Below are 17,225 nucleotides of genomic sequence, written 5' to 3'. Positions count from 1 at the left end.
AAGTAACAGAACAGAACAGTAGATTCCTTTAAAATCTACGTTAAAAGTGTAATAGTTAAAATATTACTGCAGTAAAAGAGTTTATTTTATCATATTTTGTGTAATGGTTTCTAAATGCCTGCAATTACTTTTCAGTAATTTGCAATGTCACGGAGTTTAACGTCTTCACGCCTGACGCATTGACATGATTTACGAGGTAAATTTGCAAATGATTCATGAAGTCAAACCTCTGCAATTATTTGATTGATTGTGTTTTAGAAGTATGTTCAAAATCTAATGACAGTTATGATCGCGGATGCGCTGGTAGAGAAAGAGAACGAGAAAGAGCGGCCGGTTAAGATTAAACTAGCTATTATACGCATTTTTTTCAGGACATTCTTGCGAGCCGGTGGCAACTTGTCCACGACGCAAATATTTTTTTTATCAGGTAATACATATTATTTGTAAGTGTGTTATACGCGAATAAATAATAATGAAAAAAGTTCAAAAGTCGGACTGTAAGCGAATGAGACTTACCGGAAAGGTTTCTATTCAAACCCTTATTAAAACCCTTATTAAAATGTAATCTGTTAGTACCTGATCTGTTTAAATTTATTTCATTGGTATATGTCTGCTAAGGTGTTCAATTAAAATTTGTCCGAACCCATTTTCATTCATTTTTGTTATGTTTGATCTGAGCGCACATTCAGAAAACGAGTCGTTTGATTTTAGTTCAGGAAATAAATAATAGAAAAACAAGTCGTTTTTCTTTCTTTCTTTTTTTGGTTTTGATTTCAAAAAACGAATGAAGGAATGATACACGGGGCCATTTTTGTAAACTGTTATTTTAAAATAAAAAAGTGTGATTAAAAAAAAAAAACGGATTTCAAATTAATCCGAAGGGCCAGAAAATATTACTGGCGGGACACTTTTGGCCCGCGGGCCGCCTGTTGCCGACCCCTGACGTACAAGATAAGTTTTGAAATGTTGAGTTTGATGAAATCAATTCCCACAAATCAAAAGGAAAAAATCTGAGCAAAGCAACTGACCACACTCCATCCCATATAACTGCCTCGTAGAGCATTCATACAAGAGTAGCATAATAGACAAGCCACACTTGCATTGGCCGGGAATCGGACCCGGGTCTCCCGCGTGGCAAGCGAGAATTCTACCACTGAACCACCAATGCTTGCTTCCATGGGCTCTTCTGAAAGCCCTAGCTGCCAAACTCGCTATATATGCTTTGTACATGGATTAAGTACAAGATAAGTTTTGAAATGTTGAGTTTGATGATGTAGCGATTCAGCGGGAGGAGGGGAATAAAGTTATTTGAAACACTATAAACCTCCGACTGTAATACTACGGGGATTCCCAAGGGAATCTTAGATTTTAGCTCAAAAGGGAATATTATGTATAACTAACTGTAATTAATTATACAAGTTTATCAGGTTTTACCTGGCGTAGCAGAATTAATAATAACAATTAATTAATATGTTCGTCCACCGAAGACATATATCCATAATCGTATATTAACGTCTAAGAAATGTTAATTTCATGGCCTTTAAAATTAACCTTCTTACTGATATACAGTGCTACTCGCAGCGTGTAGCTGGATCAAAAGGCAGAAATAGTGACTTTAATTTCGTGAGCATTGAACACAGAAACAATTCAATTGTGAAAATGCAAAACCGGTTTATTAACTACAAAACGAAGTACACACAATGACTAACTAAACATACACATATACAATAACATAAAACATAGATGAGAAAGAAAAGACTGAAAAGCTAGAGAGAGAGAGAGAGTAAAAGATTGGCAAAAGCACTATTGCTTAACATCTGCACAAACCATCGGAAAATCTCTAAGGATCGCCTTAATTTTCATAAGGGGTAAAGCTTAAACATCAGCGAGTAGAACAAGGTTAATACTTGCATTTGGCTCTTTGTGATGTAGTACGAAGTGTCTGGTGCGCGCGGGTGCGAGCAGAGAGAGAGAGAGAGAGAATCCAGGTGTGCTCGTAAGTCCGTTTGGTTGTTCCGTATGGCGGAGTGTTCCGCGTAAATTGTCGAACTCGAAGTGCAAAGTGCAAGCCAGGAAATTACTGTCCCGAAGAGTAGGACAGGGCTCAGAGAAAAGATGATGAATCCGAGGGACTCTGGGTGAGTCTCAGCGAGTTTCCAAACTGCGCTGACGAATTGAGCGATTGAGCGCTGAGCAACTGAGCAATGATGGCTTGGACGATAGGCCGTTTTGACCTTTCACGCGCCCAGCCCATTTTAGGTGAAATGACCAATGTGCGAAGTGTTCGATCGCGCGGGAAACAAGCCTTTGTTCTTTCAGACATCACATTTGCGTAAGTGCCAAATGATAAAGTTGTTTCCATAACTCTTCAAATCGATATTAAATGACATTGATGCGGCTTATGGTAATATGATACATAGAAATGATTAGGAAATAAAGAGTGGATTAATTTGATACTAGACAAGACATGGGTTTAAGATCACGTTGAATAATAATTTCATACCTAAGATATGAACCATGCTACAGTGAACAAAATCTAACTAAAGTGTTAACACACAGTTACATCCAGGGTGCGATTTGCCGGGGGGGATGCGTGGGATTTCCCCCTTTCTGGTCAATGTATCCCTGCCTCTGCTTAATTATTTTTATCCCCGGTGGGGATAAATTTATCCCCCCCTCAAAGTGATCAGTGCAACTACACTAGTGGCGAGACGGATCACAAAACATATCACTGATCCGTGGTTTGATTAAAGTCAATTTTGTTTTAAAATGCGCTGCTTTGGCTGGCTCTGATACAGCTGCCGCGCGCAGCCTCTCTGTATTCACCACTCTGCAGACTTGCTCAATGTCCGGCCCACGGCGCTATCTGATTGGTTACAGACCCGGTTACACCTCACGAGTAGCCTATCAACACATGCGAGATGGTTATGGAGCTGTGTGTCGAAACGGTGGAAGGCAGCATATTCATCCGCATATTAATAAAGCGGGAATAAACATCACAATCTGATTATCTGTTTATGATGACAAGCAGAGTTAGTGTCCCAGTCACACCACTGAGAATGGCCGAAGTTACACGCAGATGAGGTGTTTAGCGAGGCGCGGGCGCGTCCAGTTTGCGCAAATGAGGCTAAGTGACTAACACATAATGCATCTGCCTTTTCTATCATTTCACTGTAGCTCCGCATTGCGGTGTAAAGTTAATATTATTACTTTAAAAGCAGCAGTAAAACTGTTTCTACTGTAATGGTTTAACTTTGCAATAAATACATTGTTCATATTTATGTTTAAGTTGACACTACATTGTGCCATACAGTTTTGCCATTCAAGATTTAATTCTTGCGTGTTTTTTCGTTGTGCATGATCACAGCTCATATGTGTGGGGAAAGATAAGCTATTAGAATAAAAATATTGCGTAAGGCTGCTTCATGAGTTAATAAGAAAAAAGATTTTACAATTCCTGCAAATGCAGTGATGAGTTCATGTTCTCATTATTTATTTTTATGAATTAAAATGTTTTGAAATGTGCTGTGGACAGAGACGCATTATGTCAAGAATGATAAAAAATCGTCAATAAGCTCATAATTTGGGCTAAAATAGTCTAAATGTTAAGTTTTAAAACCATTTTAAGAAGCTGGTTATATTTTGATGCTTCTGCGCAAGTTCAGCAGACAGTGAGGTTCGGGTTTGTTCCGATCAGAGCTCGTGAGCGGAGAGCGCATTTCTGAATATTAGAAATATTTTAATTAGAAATATATAAAAAATAATAATAATATTATAATGGATTTTTGTTAGGTCAGACAATAATTACCAAATTTCTCTCTCATATTGCTCTTCATAACCACTGAAAACAGTAAAAAAAGTAAAAACTAGTGGTGGGTACAAAATAACTCGACGCCTATGAAAACATCCCCCCCTCTGTTTTTTTCACAAATCGCACCCTGGTTACATCACACATACACGATCATGCAGTAAAGGGATATAAAATATATATACATTTAAACAGCTCATTGTGATCTTTAAATGTGGTTTCATCACAGACATATAGTCTGTGCCCCCTGCTGTGTCTCTGGCGGTGGTCATTCGATCGGCTCTGATGGTACTCCTTTGAACCTCCTTTTACGACGGCATTTGTTTTAATTGTCGCCCACTTTACAGCCTTGATAGGTGATAGAGGAGACAGGGTTATCTAATTATCACAATTTTAGGGCTGTTGAAATCCAGATGCCAAATGGCCCCAATCTGACTCCGAGCCATTTGCTACAATGAAATCAAGTCCCACAAATCCAAACGAAAAGATCAGAGCCAAGCAGCTGACCACACTGCATCACATATAACTGCTTCGTAGAGCATTCTTACAATAGTAGCATAATGTACAAGCCACACTTGCATTGGCGGGGAATCGGACCCGGGTCTCCCGCGTGGCAGGCGAGAATTCTACCACTGAACCACCAATGCTTGCTTTAATCGGCTCACCAAAAAAGCCCTAGCTGCCAAACTCACTATACATGCCTTGTGCATGGATTACGTACAAAAAAAGTTTTGAAATGTTACGTTTTTATAAAATCAAGTCCCACAAATCCAAACGAAAAGATCAGAGCCAAGCAGCTGACCACACTGCATCACATATAACTGCTTCGTAGAGCATTCTTACAAGAGTAGCATAATGGACAAGCCACACTTGCATTGGCCGGAAATCGGACCCGGGTCTCCCGCGTGGCAGGCGAGAATTCTACCACTGAACCACCAATGCTTGCTTTAATCGGCTCACCAAAAAAGCCCTAGCTGCCAAACTCACTATACATGCCTTGTGCATGGATTACGTACAAAAAAAGTTTTGAAATGTTACGTTTTTATAAAATCAAGTCCCACAAATCCAAACGAAAAGATCAGAGCAAAGCAGCTGACCACACTCCATCAAATATAACTGCCTAGAGCATTCTTACAATAGTAGCATAATGGACAAGCCACACTTGCATTGGCCGGGAATCGGACCCGGGTCTCCCGTGTGGCAAGCGAGAAATCTACCACTGAAACACCAATGCTTGCTTGAATCGGCTCACCAAAAAACCCCTAGCTGCCAAACTCACTATACATGCCTTGTACATGGATTAAGTACTAGATAAATTTTGAAATGTTGAGTTTGATGAAATCAAGTCCCACAAATCAAAACGAAAAAAGCAGAGCAAAGCAGCTGACCACACGCCATTCCATATAACTGCCTCGTAGAGCATTCTTACAATATTAGATTATGGACAAGCCACACTTGCATTGGCCGGGAATCGGACCCGGGTCTCCCGCGTGGGAGGCGAGAATTCTACCACTGAACCACCAATGCTTGCTTGAATCGGCTCACCAAAAAAGCCCTAGCTGCCAAACTCACTATACATGCCTTGTGCATGGATTACGTACAAAAAAAGTTTTGAAATGTTAAGTTTGATGAAATCAAGTCCCACAAATCAAAACGAAATAATCAGAAAACACTCCATCCCATATAACTGCCTCGTAGAGCATTCTTACAATATTAGATTATGGACAAGCCACATTGCATTGGCCGGGAATCGGACCCGGGTCTCCCGCGTGGCAGGCGAGAATTCTACCACTGAACCACCAATGCTTGCTTGAATCGGCTCACCAAAAAACCCCTAGCTGCCAAACTCACTATACATGCCTTGTACATGGATTAAGTACAAGATAAGTTTTGAAATGTTGAGTTTGATGAAATCAAGTCCCACAAATCCAAACGAAAAGATCAGAGCAAAGCAGCTGACCACACTCCATCAAATATAACTGCCTCGTAGAGCATTCATACAAGAGTAGCATAATGGACAAGCCACACTTGCATTGGCCGGGAATCGGACCCGGATCTCCCGCGTGGCAGGCGAGAATTCTACCACTGAACCACCAATGCTTGCTTCGATGGGCTCTTCTGAAAGCCCTAGCTGCCAAACTCGCTATACATGCTTTGTACATGAATTACGTACAAAAAAGTTTTGAAATGTTGAGTTTGATGAAATCAAGTCCCACAAATCCAAACGAAAAGATCAGAGCAAAGCAGCTGACCACACTCCATCAAATATAACTGCCTCGTAGAGCATTCTTACAATAGTAGCATATTGGACAAGCCACACTTGCATTGGCCGGGAATCGGACCAGGGTCTCCCGCGTGGCACGCAAGAATTCTACCACTGAACCACCAATGCTTGCTTGAATCGGCTCACCAAAAAAGCGCTAGCTGCCAAACTCACTATACATGCCTTGTACATGGATTAAGTACAAAATAAGTTTTGAAATGTTGAGTTTGATGAAATCAAGTCCCACAAATCAAAACAAAAAAATCAGAGCCAAGCAGCTGACCACACTCCATCACATATAACTGCTTCGTAGAGCATTCTTACAATAGTAGTATAATGGACAAGCCACACTTGCATTGGCCAGGAATCGGACCTGGGTCTCCCGCGTGGCAGGCGAGAATTCTACCACTGAACCACCAATGCTTGCTTTAATCGGCTCACCAAAAAAGCCCTAGCTGCCAAACTCACTATACATGCCTTGTGCATGGATTACGTACAAAAAAAGTTTTGAAATGTTAAGTTTTTATAAAATCAAGTCCCACAAATCCAAACGAAAAGATCAGAGCAAAGCAGCTGACCACACTCCATCAAATATAACTGCCTCGTAGAGCATTCTTACAATATCAGATTATGGACAAGCCACATTGCATTGGCCAGGAATCGGACCCGGGTCTCCCGCGTGGCAGGCGAGAATTCTACCACTGAACCACCAATGCTTGCTTTAATCGGCTCACCAAAAAAGCCCTAGCTGCCAAACTCACTATACATGCCTTGTGCATGAAATGTTGAGTTTGATGAAATCAAGTCCCACAAATCCAAACGAAAAGATCAGAGCAAAGCAGCTGACCACACTCCATCAAATATAACTGCCTCGTAGAGCATTCTTACAATAGTAGCATATTGGACAAGCCACACTTGCATTGGCCGGGAATCGGACCAGGGTCTCCCGCGTGGCACGCAAGAATTCTACCACTGAACCACCAATGCTTGCTTGAATCGGCTCACCAAAAAAGCGCTAGCTGCCAAACTCACTATACATGCCTTGTACATGGATTAAGTACAAAATAAGTTTTGAAATGTTGAGTTTGATGAAATCAAGTCCCACAAATCAAAACAAAAAAATCAGAGCCAAGCAGCTGACCACACTCCATCACATATAACTGCTTCGTAGAGCATTCTTACAATAGTAGTATAATGGACAAGCCACACTTGCATTGGCCAGGAATCGGACCTGGGTCTCCCGCGTGGCAGGCGAGAATTCTACCACTGAACCACCAATGCTTGCTTTAATCGGCTCACCAAAAAAGCCCTAGCTGCCAAACTCACTATACATGCCTTGTGCATGGATTACGTACAAAAAAAGTTTTGAAATGTTACGTTTTTATAAAATCAAGTCCCACAAATCCAAACGAAAAGATCAGAGCAAAGCAGCTGACCACACTCCATCAAATATAACTGCCTCGTAGAGCATTCATACAAGAGTAGCATAATGGACAAGCCACACTTGCATTGGTCGGGAATCGGACCCGGATCTCCCGCGTGGCAGGCGAGAATTCTACCACTGAACCACCAATGCTTGCTTTGATGGGCTCTTCTGAAAGCCCTAGCTGCCAAACTCGCTATACATGCTTTGTACATGAATTACGTACAAAAAAGTTTTGAAATGTTGAGTTTGATGAAATCAAGTCCCACAAATCCAAACGAAAAGATCAGAGCAAAGCAGCTGACCACACTCCATCAAATATAACTGCCTCGTAGAGCATTCTTACAATAGTAGCATATTGGACAAGCCACACTTGCATTGGCCGGGAATCGGAACAGGGTCTCCCGCGTGGCACGCAAGAATTCTACCACTGAACCACCAATGCTTGCTTGAATCGACTCACCAAAAAAGCGCTAGCTGCCAAACTCACTATACATGCCTTGTACATGGATTAAGTACAAAATAAGTTTTGAAATGTTGAGTTTGATGAAATCAAGTCCCACAAATCAAAACGAAAAAAGCAGAGCAAAGCAGCTGACCACACGCCATCCCATATAACTGCCTCGTAGAGCATTCTTACAATATTAGATTATGGACAAGCCACACTTGCATTGGCCGGGAATCGGACCCGGGTCTCCCGCGTGGGAGGCGAGAATTCTACCACTGAACCACCAATGCTTGCTTGAATCGGCTCACCAAAAAAGCCCTAGCTGCCAAACTCACTATACATGCCTTGTGCATGGATTACGTACAAAAAAAGTTTTGAAATGTTAAGTTTTATGAAATCAAGTCCCACAAATCCAAACTAAAAGATCAGAGCCAAGCAGCTGACCACACTCCATCACACATAACTGCTTCGTAGAGCATTCTTACAATAGTAGTATAATGGACAAGCCACATTGCATTGGCCGGGAATCGGACCCGGGACTCCCGCGTGGCAGGCGAGAATTCTACCACTGAACCACCAATGCTTGCTTGAATCGGCTCACCAAAAAAGCGCTAGCTGCCAAACTCACTATACATGCCTTGTACATGGATTAAGTACAAAATAAGTTTTGAAATGTTGAGTTTGATTAAATCAAGTCCCACAAATCAAAACGAAAAAATCAGAGCCAAGCAGCTGACCACACTCCATCACATATAACTGCTTTGTAGAGCATTCTTACAATAGTAGCATAATGGACAAGCCACACTTGCATTGGCCGGGAATCGGACCCGGGTCTCCCGCGTGGCAGGCGAGAATTCTACCACTGAACCACCAATGCTTGCTTGAATAGGCTCACCAAAATAGCCCTAGCTGCCAAACTCACTATACATGCCTTGTGCATGGATTACGTACAAAAAAAGATTTGAAATGTTAAGTTTTTATAAAATCAAGTCTCACAAATCCAAACGAAAAGATCAGAGCAAAGCAGCTGACCACACTCCATCAAATATAACTGCCTAGAGCATTCTTACAATAGTAGCATAATGGACAAGCCACACTTGCATTGGCCGGGAATCGGACCCGGGTCTCCCGTGTGGCAGGCGAGAAATCTACCACTGAAACACCAATGCTTGCTTGAATCGGCTCACCGAAAAAAACCCCTAGCTGCCAAACTCACTATACATGCCTTGTACATGGATTAAGTACTAGATAAATTTTGAAATGTTGAGTTTGATGAAATCAAGTCCCACAAATCAAAACGAAAAAAGCAGAGCAAAGCAGCTGACCACACGCCATCCCATATAACTGCCTCGTAGAGCATTCTTACAATATTAGATTATGGACAACCCACACTTGCATTGGCCGGGAATCGGACCCGGGTCTCCCGCGTGGGAGGCGAGAATTCTACCACTGAACCACCAATGCTTGCTTGAATCGGCTCACCAAAAAAGCCCTAGCTGCCAAACTCACTATACATGCCTTGTGCATGGATAACGTACAAAAAAAGTTTTGAAATGTTAAGTTTGATGAAATCAAGTCCCACAAATCAAAACGAAATAATCAGAAAACACTCCATCCCATATAACTGCCTCGTAGAGCATTCTTACAATATTAGATTATGGACAAGCCACATTGCATTGGCCGGGAATCGGACCCTGGTCTCCCGCGTGGCAGGCGAGAATTCTACCACTGAACCACCAATGCTTGCTTGAATCGGCTCACCAAAAAACCCCTAGCTGCCAAACTCACTATACATGCCTTGTACATGGATTAAGTACAAGATAAGTTTTGAAATGTTGAGTTTGATGAAATCAAGTCCCACAAATCCAAACGAAAAGATCAGAGCCAAGCAGCTGACCACACTCCATCACACATAACTGCTTCGTAGAGCATTCTTACAATAGTAGCATAATGGACAAGCCACATTGCATTGGCCGGGAATCGGACCCGGGTCTCCCGCGTGGCAGGCGAGAATTCTACCACTGAACCACCAATGCTTGCTTTAATCGGCTCACCAAAAAAGCCCTAGCTGCCAAACTCACTATACATGCCTTGTGCATGGATTACATACAAAAAAAGTTTTGAAATGTTATGTTTTTATAAAATCAAGTCCCACAAATCCAAACGAAAAGATCAGAGCAAAGCAGCTGACCACACTCCATCAAATATAACTGCCTCGTAGAGCATTCATACAAGAGTAGCATAATGGACAAGACACACTTGCATTGGCCGGGAATCGGACCCGGATCTCCCGCGTGGCAGGCGAGAATTCTACCACTGAACCACCAATGCTTGCTTGAATCGGCTCACCAAAAAACCCCTAGCTGCCAAACTCACTATACATGCCTTGTACATGGATTAAGTACAAGATAAGTTTTGAAATGTTGAGTTTGATTAAATCAAGTCCCACAAATCCAAACGAAAAGATCAGAGCCAAGCAGCTGACCACACTCCATCACACATAACTGCTTTGTAGAGCATTCTTACAATAGTAGCATAATGGACAAGCCACACTTGCATTGGCCGGGAATCGGACCCGGGTCTCCCGCGTGGCAGGCGAGAATTCTACCACTGAACCACCAATGCTTGCTTGAATCGGCTCACCAAAATAGCCCTATCTGCCAAACTCACTATACATGCTTTGTGCATGGATTACGTACAAAAAAAGTTTTGAAATGTTAAATTTTTATAAAATCAAGTCCCACAAATCCAAACGAAAAGATCAGAGCAAAGCAGCTGACCACACTCCATCCCATATAACTGCCTCGTAGAACATTCTTACAAAATTAGATTATGGACAAGCCACACTTGCATTGGCCGGGAATCGGACCCGGGTCTCCCGCGTGGGAGGCGAGAATTCTACCACTGAACCACCAATGCTTGCTTGAATCGGCTCACCAAAAAAGCCCTAGCTGCCAAACTCACTATACATGCCTTGTGCATGGATTACGTACAAAAAAGTTTTGAAATGTTAAGTTTGATGAAATCAAGTCCCACAAATCAAAACGAAATAATCAGAACACACTCCATCCCATATAACTGCCTCGTAGAGCATTCTTACAATATTAGATTATGGACAAGCCACATTGCATTGGCCGGGAATCGGACCCGGGTCTCCCGCGTGGCAGGCGAGAATTCTACCACTGAACCACCAATGCTTGCTTGAATCGGCTCACCAAAAAACCCCTAGCTGCCAAACTCACTATACATGCCTTGTACATGGATTAAGTACAAGATAAGTTTTGAAATGTTGAGTTTGATGAAATCAAGTCCCACAAATCAAAACGAAAAAAGCAGAGCAAAGCATCTGACCACACTCCATCCCATATAACTGCCTCGTAGAACATTCTTACAATATTAGATTATGGACAAGCCACACTTGCATTGGCCGGGAATCGGACCAGGGTCTCCCGCGTGGGAGGCGAGAATTCTACCACTGAACCACCAACGCTTGCTTGAATCGGCTCACCAAAAAAGCCCTATCTGCCAAACTCACCATACATGCCTTGTGCATGGATTACGTACAAAAAAAGTTTTGAAATGTTAAGTTTGATGAAATCAAGTCCCACAAATCCATTCATAGCCATTCCGGGTCTCCCGCGTGGCAGGCGAGAATTCTACCACTGAACCACCAATGCTTGCTTTAATCAGCTCACCAAAAACCCCTAGCTGCCAAACTCACTATACATGCCTTGTACATGGATTAAGTACAAGATAAGTTTTGAAATGTTGAGTTTGATGAAATCAAGTCCCACAAATCAAAACGAAAAAAGCAGAGCAAAGCAGCTGACCACACTCCATCACACATAACTGCTTCGTAGAGCATTCTTACAATGGTAGCATAGTGGACAAGCCACATTGCATTGGCCGGGAATCGGACCCGGGTCTCCCACGTGGCAGGCGAGAATTCTACCACTGAACCACCAATGCTTGCTTTAATCAGCTCACCAAAAAACCCCTAGCTGCCAAACTCACTATACATGCCTTGTGCATGGATTACGTACAAAAAAGTTTTGAAATGTTACGTTTTTATAAAATCAAGTCCCACAAATCCAAACGAAAAGATCAGAGCAAAGCAGCTGACCACACTCCATCAAATATAACTGCCTCGTAGAGCATTCATACAAGAGTAGCATAATGGACAAGCCACACTTGCATTGGCCGGGAATCGGACCCGGACCTCCCGCGTGGCAGGCGAGAATTCTACCACTGAACCACCAATGCTTGCTTCGATGGGCTCTTCTGAAAGCCCTAGCTGCCAAACTCGCTATACATGCTTTGTACATGAATTACGTACAAAAAAGTTTTGAAATGTTGAGTTTGATGAAATCAAGTCCCACAAATCCAAACGAAAAGATCAGAGCAAAGCAGCTGACCACACTCCATCAAATATAACTGCCTCGTAGAGCATTCTTACAATAGTAGCATATTGGACAAGCCACACTTGCATTGGCCGGGAATCGGACCAGGGTCTCCCGCGTGGCACGCAAGAATTCTACCACTGAACCACCAATGCTTGCTTGAATCGGCTCACCAAAAAAGCGCTAGCTGCCAAACTCACTATACATGCCTTGTACATGGATTAAGTACAAAATAAGTTTTGAAATGTTGAGTTTGATGAAATCAAGTCCCACAAATCAAAACAAAAAAATCAGAGCCAAGCAGCTGACCACACTCCATCACATATAACTGCTTCGTAGAGCATTCTTACAATAGTAGTATAATGGACAAGCCACACTTGCATAGGCCAGGAATCGGACCTGGGTCTCCCACGTGGCAGGCGAGAATTCTACCACTGAACCACCAATGCTTGCTTGAATCGGCTCACCAAAAAAGCGCTAGCTGCCAAACTCACTATACATGCCGTGTGCATGGATTAAGTACAAAAAAAGTTTTGAAATGTTAAGTTTTTATAAAATCAAGTCCCACAAATCCAAACGAAAAGACCAGAGCAAAGCAGCTGACCACACTCCATCAAATATAACTGCCTCGTAGAGCATTCATACAAGAGTAGCATAATGGACAAGCCACACTTGCATTGGCCGGGAATCGGACCCGGATCTCCCGCGTGACAGGCGAGAATTCTACCACTGAACCACCAATGCTTGCTTCGATGGGCTCTTCTGAAAGCCCTAGCTGCCAAACTCGCTATACATGCTTTGTACATGAATTACGTACAAAAAAGTTTTGAAAAGTTGAGTTTGATGAAATCAAGTCCCACAAATCCAAACGAAAAGATCAGAGCAAAGCAGCTGACCACACTCCATCAAATATAACTGCCTCGTAGAGCATTCTTACAATAGTAGCATATTGGACAAGCCACACTTGCATTGGCCGGGAATCGGACCAGGGTCTCTCGCGTGGCACGCAAGAATTCTACCACTGAACCACCAATGCTTGCTTGAATCGGCTCACCAAAAAAGCGCTAGCTGCCAAACTCACTATACATGCCTTGTACATGGATTAAGTACAAAATAAGTTTTGAAATGTTGAGTTTGATGAAATCAAGTCCCACAAATCAAAACAAAAAAATCAGAGCCAAGCAGCTGACCACACTCCATCACATATAACTAGGGATGGGTATTGTTTGGGTTTTTTTCGATACCGGTGCTAAATCGATACTTTTAAAACGGTTCCGGTGCCTAAACGGTGCCTAAAGCGGTACTTTGAAAAAAAGAGTCATAGAAAGATGGTAGATGAAAGTACAGCATAAAACACTATGAAAATTCTTCTCTGTTTGTCATTTGTTTATTAATGATTTGCCTAAAGCACCATCATCTTTTAAGACCTGCATTCTTGATTTCTTTTTTATGAAATTTTTGATTTGTGAAATAAATAAAATCTTCTCAACACTCCACTTTGAGCTCAGAAAAATGTTCTATGATTGGTTGTTAATAATCTGTTCAATGATTGGTTAAAGCCTACGCGGCTTCCGCTCTCAAAAAAAATAAAGGGCGAGTTCTAATCGAAAGTGATCCTCCCTATATGTCCTATTCCCTTCGAAGATCAGATCTCTTGAACTCTAGAGAAAGTTGCGCAATTGTGTCTCATAGTGTGGCTAATTAAACACACTTGGCAAATAGAGCAATAAAATACAGCGTCTTTTTCTCTTTATTTGGATCGACTGTTCATGCGAAATCCTATTCGTGAAGTTCCCTTCAATGGCGCAAAACGGCATTTGAATTCACCCAAAATATTTTCTTATCGGCTTGTGAAACCATTCACGTTTTGACGCTTTCTGCTTGTCTCCGATGAACTTGACACTCGTGACTGCCGCGGCCCATCTCAGGCCAATATTAGCCGAAGTACTAATAAAAACATTAGTGAGGTAATACGTTTTAGCAAATTCTCTGAAGGAATGTTACCATATAAAATATTTAATAGAAGAACAATGTCGCACACCTGTAAGTTCCGGTTAGGTGCGTTGGATGAAGAGACAATGAAGTCCACCAAACATTTATAAAAAAGGGAATATCCCGCACACTATTAACTTGCAAAATTATGCTTTTTGCAAGTTAATAGTGTGTGGGATATTCCCTATTTTTATAAACCATATAAAATATAAAATAAGCTGCCGTCAGATCAATTGCGGCATTCACGCGCTCCTCTGAGGATCTCATTTTCCAAATTGCTCTTTTAAGTCAGAATATAAAAATAACCTGGACATATATTCTTACAAAATTTGTTCGATTTGTATTATTAGGGATGTGCAGATGAGGATTTTTTCACATTTTAAACTTATTAAACACAGCGCATATTTTTGAAAATATATTTGGCAAAGAAGTTTAAAAGTTGGCTATTTAATCTTTAACATTAGATTATTTAATATTTCCATTTATTAATAAAATTAATTTTTAAAATGTTTGTTCATTATTACTCTTAACGAAAAACTCAACAGCGCTAGCTGCCAAACTCACTATACATGCCGTGTGCATGGATTAAGTACAAAAAAAGTTTTGAAATGTTAAGTTTTTATAAAATCAAGTCTCACAAATCCAAACGAAAAGATCAGAGCAAAGCAGCTGACCACACTCCATCAAATATAACTGCCTAGAGCATTCTTACAATAGTAGCATAATGGACAAGCCACACTTGCATTGGCCGGGAATCGGACCCGGGTCTCCCGTGTGGCAGGCAAGAAATCTACCACTGAACCACCAATGCTTTCTTGAATCGGCTCACCAAAAAAGCCCTAGCTGCCAAACTCACTATACATGCCTTGTGCATGGATTACGTACAAAAAAAGTTTTGAAATGTTAAGTTTGATGAAATCAAGTCCCACAAATCCAAACGAAAAGATCAGAGCCAAGCAGCTGACCACACTCCATCACACATAACTGCTTCGTAGAGCATTCTTACAATAGTAGTATAATGGACAAGCCACATTGCATTGGCCGGGAATCGGACCCGGGACTCCCGCGTGGCAGGCGAGAATTCTACCACTGAACCACCAATGCTTGCTTGAATCGGCTCACCAAAAAAGCGCTAGCTGCCAAACTCACTATACATGCCTTGTACATGGATTAAGTACAAAATAAGTTTTGAAATGTTGAGTTTGATTAAATCAAGTCCCACAAATCAAAACAAAAAAATCAGAGCCAAGCAGCTGACCACACTCCATCACATATAACTGCTTTGTAGAGCATTCTTACAATAGTAGCATAATGGACAAGCCACACTTGCATTGGCCAGGAATCGGACCCGGGTCTCCCGCGTGGCAGGCGAGAATTCTACCACTGAACCACCAATGCTTGCTTGAATCGGCTCACCAAAATAGCCCTAGCTGCCAAACTCACTATACATGCCTTGTGCATGGATTACGTACAAAAAAAGATTTGAAATGTTAAGTTTTTATAAAATCAAGTCTCACAAATCCAAACGAAAAGATCAGAGCAAAGCAGCTGACCACACTCCATCAAATATAACTGCCTAGAGCATTCTTACAATAGTAGCATAATAGACAAGCCACACTTGCATTGGCCGGGAATCGGACCCGGGACTCCCGCGTGGCAGGCGAGAATTCTACCACTGAACCACCAATGCTTGCTTGAATCGGCTCACCAAAAAAGCGCTAGCTGCCAAACTCACTATACATGCCTTGTACATGGATTAAGTACAAAATAAGTTTTGAAATGTTGAGTTTGATTAAATCAAGTCCCACAAATCAAAACAAAAAAATCAGAGCCAAGCAGCTGACCACACTCCATCACATATAACTGCTTTGTAGAGCATTCTTACAATAGTAGCATAATGGACAAGCCACACTTGCATTGGCCGGGAATCGGACCCGGGTCTCCCGCGTGGCAGGCGAGAATTCTACCACTGAACCACCAATGCTTGCTTGAATCGGCTCACCAAAATAGCCCTAGCTGCCAAACTCACTATACATGCCTTGTGCATGGATTACGTACAAAAAAAGATTTGAAATGTTACGTTTTTATAAAATCAAGTCTCACAAATCCAAACGAAAAGATCAGAGCAAAGCAGCTGACCACACTCCATCAAATATAACTGCCTAGAGCATTCTTACAATAGTAGCATAATGGACAAGCCACACTTGCATTGGCCGGGAATCGGACCCGGATCTCCCGCGTGGCAGGCGAGAATTCTACCACTGAACCACCAATGCTTGCTTCGATGGGCTCTTCTGAAAGCCCTAGCTGCCAAACTCGCTATACATGCTTTGTACATGAATTACGTACAAAAAAGTTTTGAAATGTTGAGTTTGATGAAATCAAGTCCCACAAATCCAAACGAAAAGATCAGAGCAAAGCAGCTGACCACACTCCATCAAATATAACTGCCTCGTAGAGCATTCTTACAATAGTAGCATATTGGACAAGCCACACTTGCATTGGCCGGGAATCGGACCAGGGTCTCCCGCGTGGCACGCAAGAATTCTACCACTGAACCACCAACGCTTGCTTGAATCGGCTCACCAAAAAAGCGCTAGCTGCCAAACTCACTATACATGCCTTGTACATGGATTAAGTACAAAATAAGTTTTGAAATGTTGAGTTTGATGAAATCAAGTCCCACAAATCAAAACAAAAAAATCAGAGCCAAGCAGCTGACCACACTCCATCACATATAACTGCTTCGTAAAGCATTCTTAAAATAGTAGTATAATGGACAAGCCACACTTGCATTGGCCAGGAATCGGACCTGGGTCTCCCGCGTGGCAGGCGAGAATTCTACCACTGAACCACCAATGCTTGCTTGAATCGGCTCACCAAAAAAGCGC

At 42.0% G+C, this 17,225-nt stretch overlaps 31 non-coding genes across 31 annotated transcripts; all 31 read right to left on the bottom strand.

Annotated features, from left to right (window-relative positions):
• Positions 1-1,097: 1,097 nt before the first annotated feature.
• Positions 1,098-1,168, bottom strand: trnag-gcc (transfer RNA glycine (anticodon GCC)). Its single transcript has one exon. It is a non-coding gene; the product is annotated as a tRNA-Gly (tRNA).
• A 3,216-nt stretch (positions 1,169-4,384) lies between these two features.
• On the bottom strand, positions 4,385-4,455 carry trnag-gcc (transfer RNA glycine (anticodon GCC)). Its single transcript has one exon. It is a non-coding gene; the product is annotated as a tRNA-Gly (tRNA).
• A 224-nt stretch (positions 4,456-4,679) lies between these two features.
• Positions 4,680-4,750, bottom strand: trnag-gcc (transfer RNA glycine (anticodon GCC)). Its single transcript has one exon. It is a non-coding gene; the product is annotated as a tRNA-Gly (tRNA).
• A 514-nt stretch (positions 4,751-5,264) lies between these two features.
• Positions 5,265-5,335, bottom strand: trnag-gcc (transfer RNA glycine (anticodon GCC)). Its single transcript has one exon. It is a non-coding gene; the product is annotated as a tRNA-Gly (tRNA).
• A 208-nt stretch (positions 5,336-5,543) lies between these two features.
• On the bottom strand, positions 5,544-5,614 carry trnag-gcc (transfer RNA glycine (anticodon GCC)). The gene has a single exon. It is a non-coding gene; the product is annotated as a tRNA-Gly (tRNA).
• Positions 5,615-5,837: 223 nt separating this feature from the next.
• Positions 5,838-5,908, bottom strand: trnag-gcc (transfer RNA glycine (anticodon GCC)). Its single transcript has one exon. It is a non-coding gene; the product is annotated as a tRNA-Gly (tRNA).
• A 515-nt stretch (positions 5,909-6,423) lies between these two features.
• trnag-gcc (transfer RNA glycine (anticodon GCC)) lies at positions 6,424-6,494 on the bottom strand. The gene has a single exon. It is a non-coding gene; the product is annotated as a tRNA-Gly (tRNA).
• A 222-nt stretch (positions 6,495-6,716) lies between these two features.
• On the bottom strand, positions 6,717-6,787 carry trnag-gcc (transfer RNA glycine (anticodon GCC)). Its single transcript has one exon. It is a non-coding gene; the product is annotated as a tRNA-Gly (tRNA).
• A 494-nt stretch (positions 6,788-7,281) lies between these two features.
• trnag-gcc (transfer RNA glycine (anticodon GCC)) lies at positions 7,282-7,352 on the bottom strand. The gene has a single exon. It is a non-coding gene; the product is annotated as a tRNA-Gly (tRNA).
• A 224-nt stretch (positions 7,353-7,576) lies between these two features.
• Positions 7,577-7,647, bottom strand: trnag-gcc (transfer RNA glycine (anticodon GCC)). The gene has a single exon. It is a non-coding gene; the product is annotated as a tRNA-Gly (tRNA).
• A 514-nt stretch (positions 7,648-8,161) lies between these two features.
• trnag-gcc (transfer RNA glycine (anticodon GCC)) lies at positions 8,162-8,232 on the bottom strand. Its single transcript has one exon. It is a non-coding gene; the product is annotated as a tRNA-Gly (tRNA).
• A 222-nt stretch (positions 8,233-8,454) lies between these two features.
• On the bottom strand, positions 8,455-8,525 carry trnag-gcc (transfer RNA glycine (anticodon GCC)). Its single transcript has one exon. It is a non-coding gene; the product is annotated as a tRNA-Gly (tRNA).
• A 223-nt stretch (positions 8,526-8,748) lies between these two features.
• On the bottom strand, positions 8,749-8,819 carry trnag-gcc (transfer RNA glycine (anticodon GCC)). The gene has a single exon. It is a non-coding gene; the product is annotated as a tRNA-Gly (tRNA).
• A 516-nt stretch (positions 8,820-9,335) lies between these two features.
• Positions 9,336-9,406, bottom strand: trnag-gcc (transfer RNA glycine (anticodon GCC)). The gene has a single exon. It is a non-coding gene; the product is annotated as a tRNA-Gly (tRNA).
• Positions 9,407-9,614: 208 nt separating this feature from the next.
• Positions 9,615-9,685, bottom strand: trnag-gcc (transfer RNA glycine (anticodon GCC)). The gene has a single exon. It is a non-coding gene; the product is annotated as a tRNA-Gly (tRNA).
• A 222-nt stretch (positions 9,686-9,907) lies between these two features.
• Positions 9,908-9,978, bottom strand: trnag-gcc (transfer RNA glycine (anticodon GCC)). Its single transcript has one exon. It is a non-coding gene; the product is annotated as a tRNA-Gly (tRNA).
• A 224-nt stretch (positions 9,979-10,202) lies between these two features.
• trnag-gcc (transfer RNA glycine (anticodon GCC)) lies at positions 10,203-10,273 on the bottom strand. The gene has a single exon. It is a non-coding gene; the product is annotated as a tRNA-Gly (tRNA).
• A 223-nt stretch (positions 10,274-10,496) lies between these two features.
• trnag-gcc (transfer RNA glycine (anticodon GCC)) lies at positions 10,497-10,567 on the bottom strand. The gene has a single exon. It is a non-coding gene; the product is annotated as a tRNA-Gly (tRNA).
• Positions 10,568-10,790: 223 nt separating this feature from the next.
• Positions 10,791-10,861, bottom strand: trnag-ccc (transfer RNA glycine (anticodon CCC)). The gene has a single exon. It is a non-coding gene; the product is annotated as a tRNA-Gly (tRNA).
• Positions 10,862-11,068: 207 nt separating this feature from the next.
• Positions 11,069-11,139, bottom strand: trnag-gcc (transfer RNA glycine (anticodon GCC)). Its single transcript has one exon. It is a non-coding gene; the product is annotated as a tRNA-Gly (tRNA).
• A 222-nt stretch (positions 11,140-11,361) lies between these two features.
• trnag-gcc (transfer RNA glycine (anticodon GCC)) lies at positions 11,362-11,432 on the bottom strand. The gene has a single exon. It is a non-coding gene; the product is annotated as a tRNA-Gly (tRNA).
• A 408-nt stretch (positions 11,433-11,840) lies between these two features.
• Positions 11,841-11,911, bottom strand: trnag-gcc (transfer RNA glycine (anticodon GCC)). Its single transcript has one exon. It is a non-coding gene; the product is annotated as a tRNA-Gly (tRNA).
• Positions 11,912-12,134: 223 nt separating this feature from the next.
• trnag-gcc (transfer RNA glycine (anticodon GCC)) lies at positions 12,135-12,205 on the bottom strand. The gene has a single exon. It is a non-coding gene; the product is annotated as a tRNA-Gly (tRNA).
• A 515-nt stretch (positions 12,206-12,720) lies between these two features.
• trnag-gcc (transfer RNA glycine (anticodon GCC)) lies at positions 12,721-12,791 on the bottom strand. Its single transcript has one exon. It is a non-coding gene; the product is annotated as a tRNA-Gly (tRNA).
• Positions 12,792-13,015: 224 nt separating this feature from the next.
• trnad-guc (transfer RNA aspartic acid (anticodon GUC)) lies at positions 13,016-13,086 on the bottom strand. Its single transcript has one exon. It is a non-coding gene; the product is annotated as a tRNA-Asp (tRNA).
• A 2,281-nt stretch (positions 13,087-15,367) lies between these two features.
• trnag-gcc (transfer RNA glycine (anticodon GCC)) lies at positions 15,368-15,438 on the bottom strand. Its single transcript has one exon. It is a non-coding gene; the product is annotated as a tRNA-Gly (tRNA).
• Positions 15,439-15,661: 223 nt separating this feature from the next.
• Positions 15,662-15,732, bottom strand: trnag-gcc (transfer RNA glycine (anticodon GCC)). Its single transcript has one exon. It is a non-coding gene; the product is annotated as a tRNA-Gly (tRNA).
• Positions 15,733-15,953: 221 nt separating this feature from the next.
• trnag-gcc (transfer RNA glycine (anticodon GCC)) lies at positions 15,954-16,024 on the bottom strand. The gene has a single exon. It is a non-coding gene; the product is annotated as a tRNA-Gly (tRNA).
• Positions 16,025-16,247: 223 nt separating this feature from the next.
• trnag-gcc (transfer RNA glycine (anticodon GCC)) lies at positions 16,248-16,318 on the bottom strand. Its single transcript has one exon. It is a non-coding gene; the product is annotated as a tRNA-Gly (tRNA).
• Positions 16,319-16,539: 221 nt separating this feature from the next.
• Positions 16,540-16,610, bottom strand: trnag-gcc (transfer RNA glycine (anticodon GCC)). Its single transcript has one exon. It is a non-coding gene; the product is annotated as a tRNA-Gly (tRNA).
• A 515-nt stretch (positions 16,611-17,125) lies between these two features.
• Positions 17,126-17,196, bottom strand: trnag-ccc (transfer RNA glycine (anticodon CCC)). Its single transcript has one exon. It is a non-coding gene; the product is annotated as a tRNA-Gly (tRNA).
• Positions 17,197-17,225: the final 29 nt, after the last annotated feature.

This window comes from Paramisgurnus dabryanus, chromosome 9 (genome assembly GCF_030506205.2).
Source record: "Paramisgurnus dabryanus chromosome 9, PD_genome_1.1, whole genome shotgun sequence".
Classification (NCBI taxonomy): Eukaryota; Metazoa; Chordata; class Actinopteri; order Cypriniformes; family Cobitidae; genus Paramisgurnus; species Paramisgurnus dabryanus.
The sequence above is the reverse complement of the archived record's forward strand: the minus strand, read 5'-3'. Positions and strand labels throughout refer to the sequence as shown.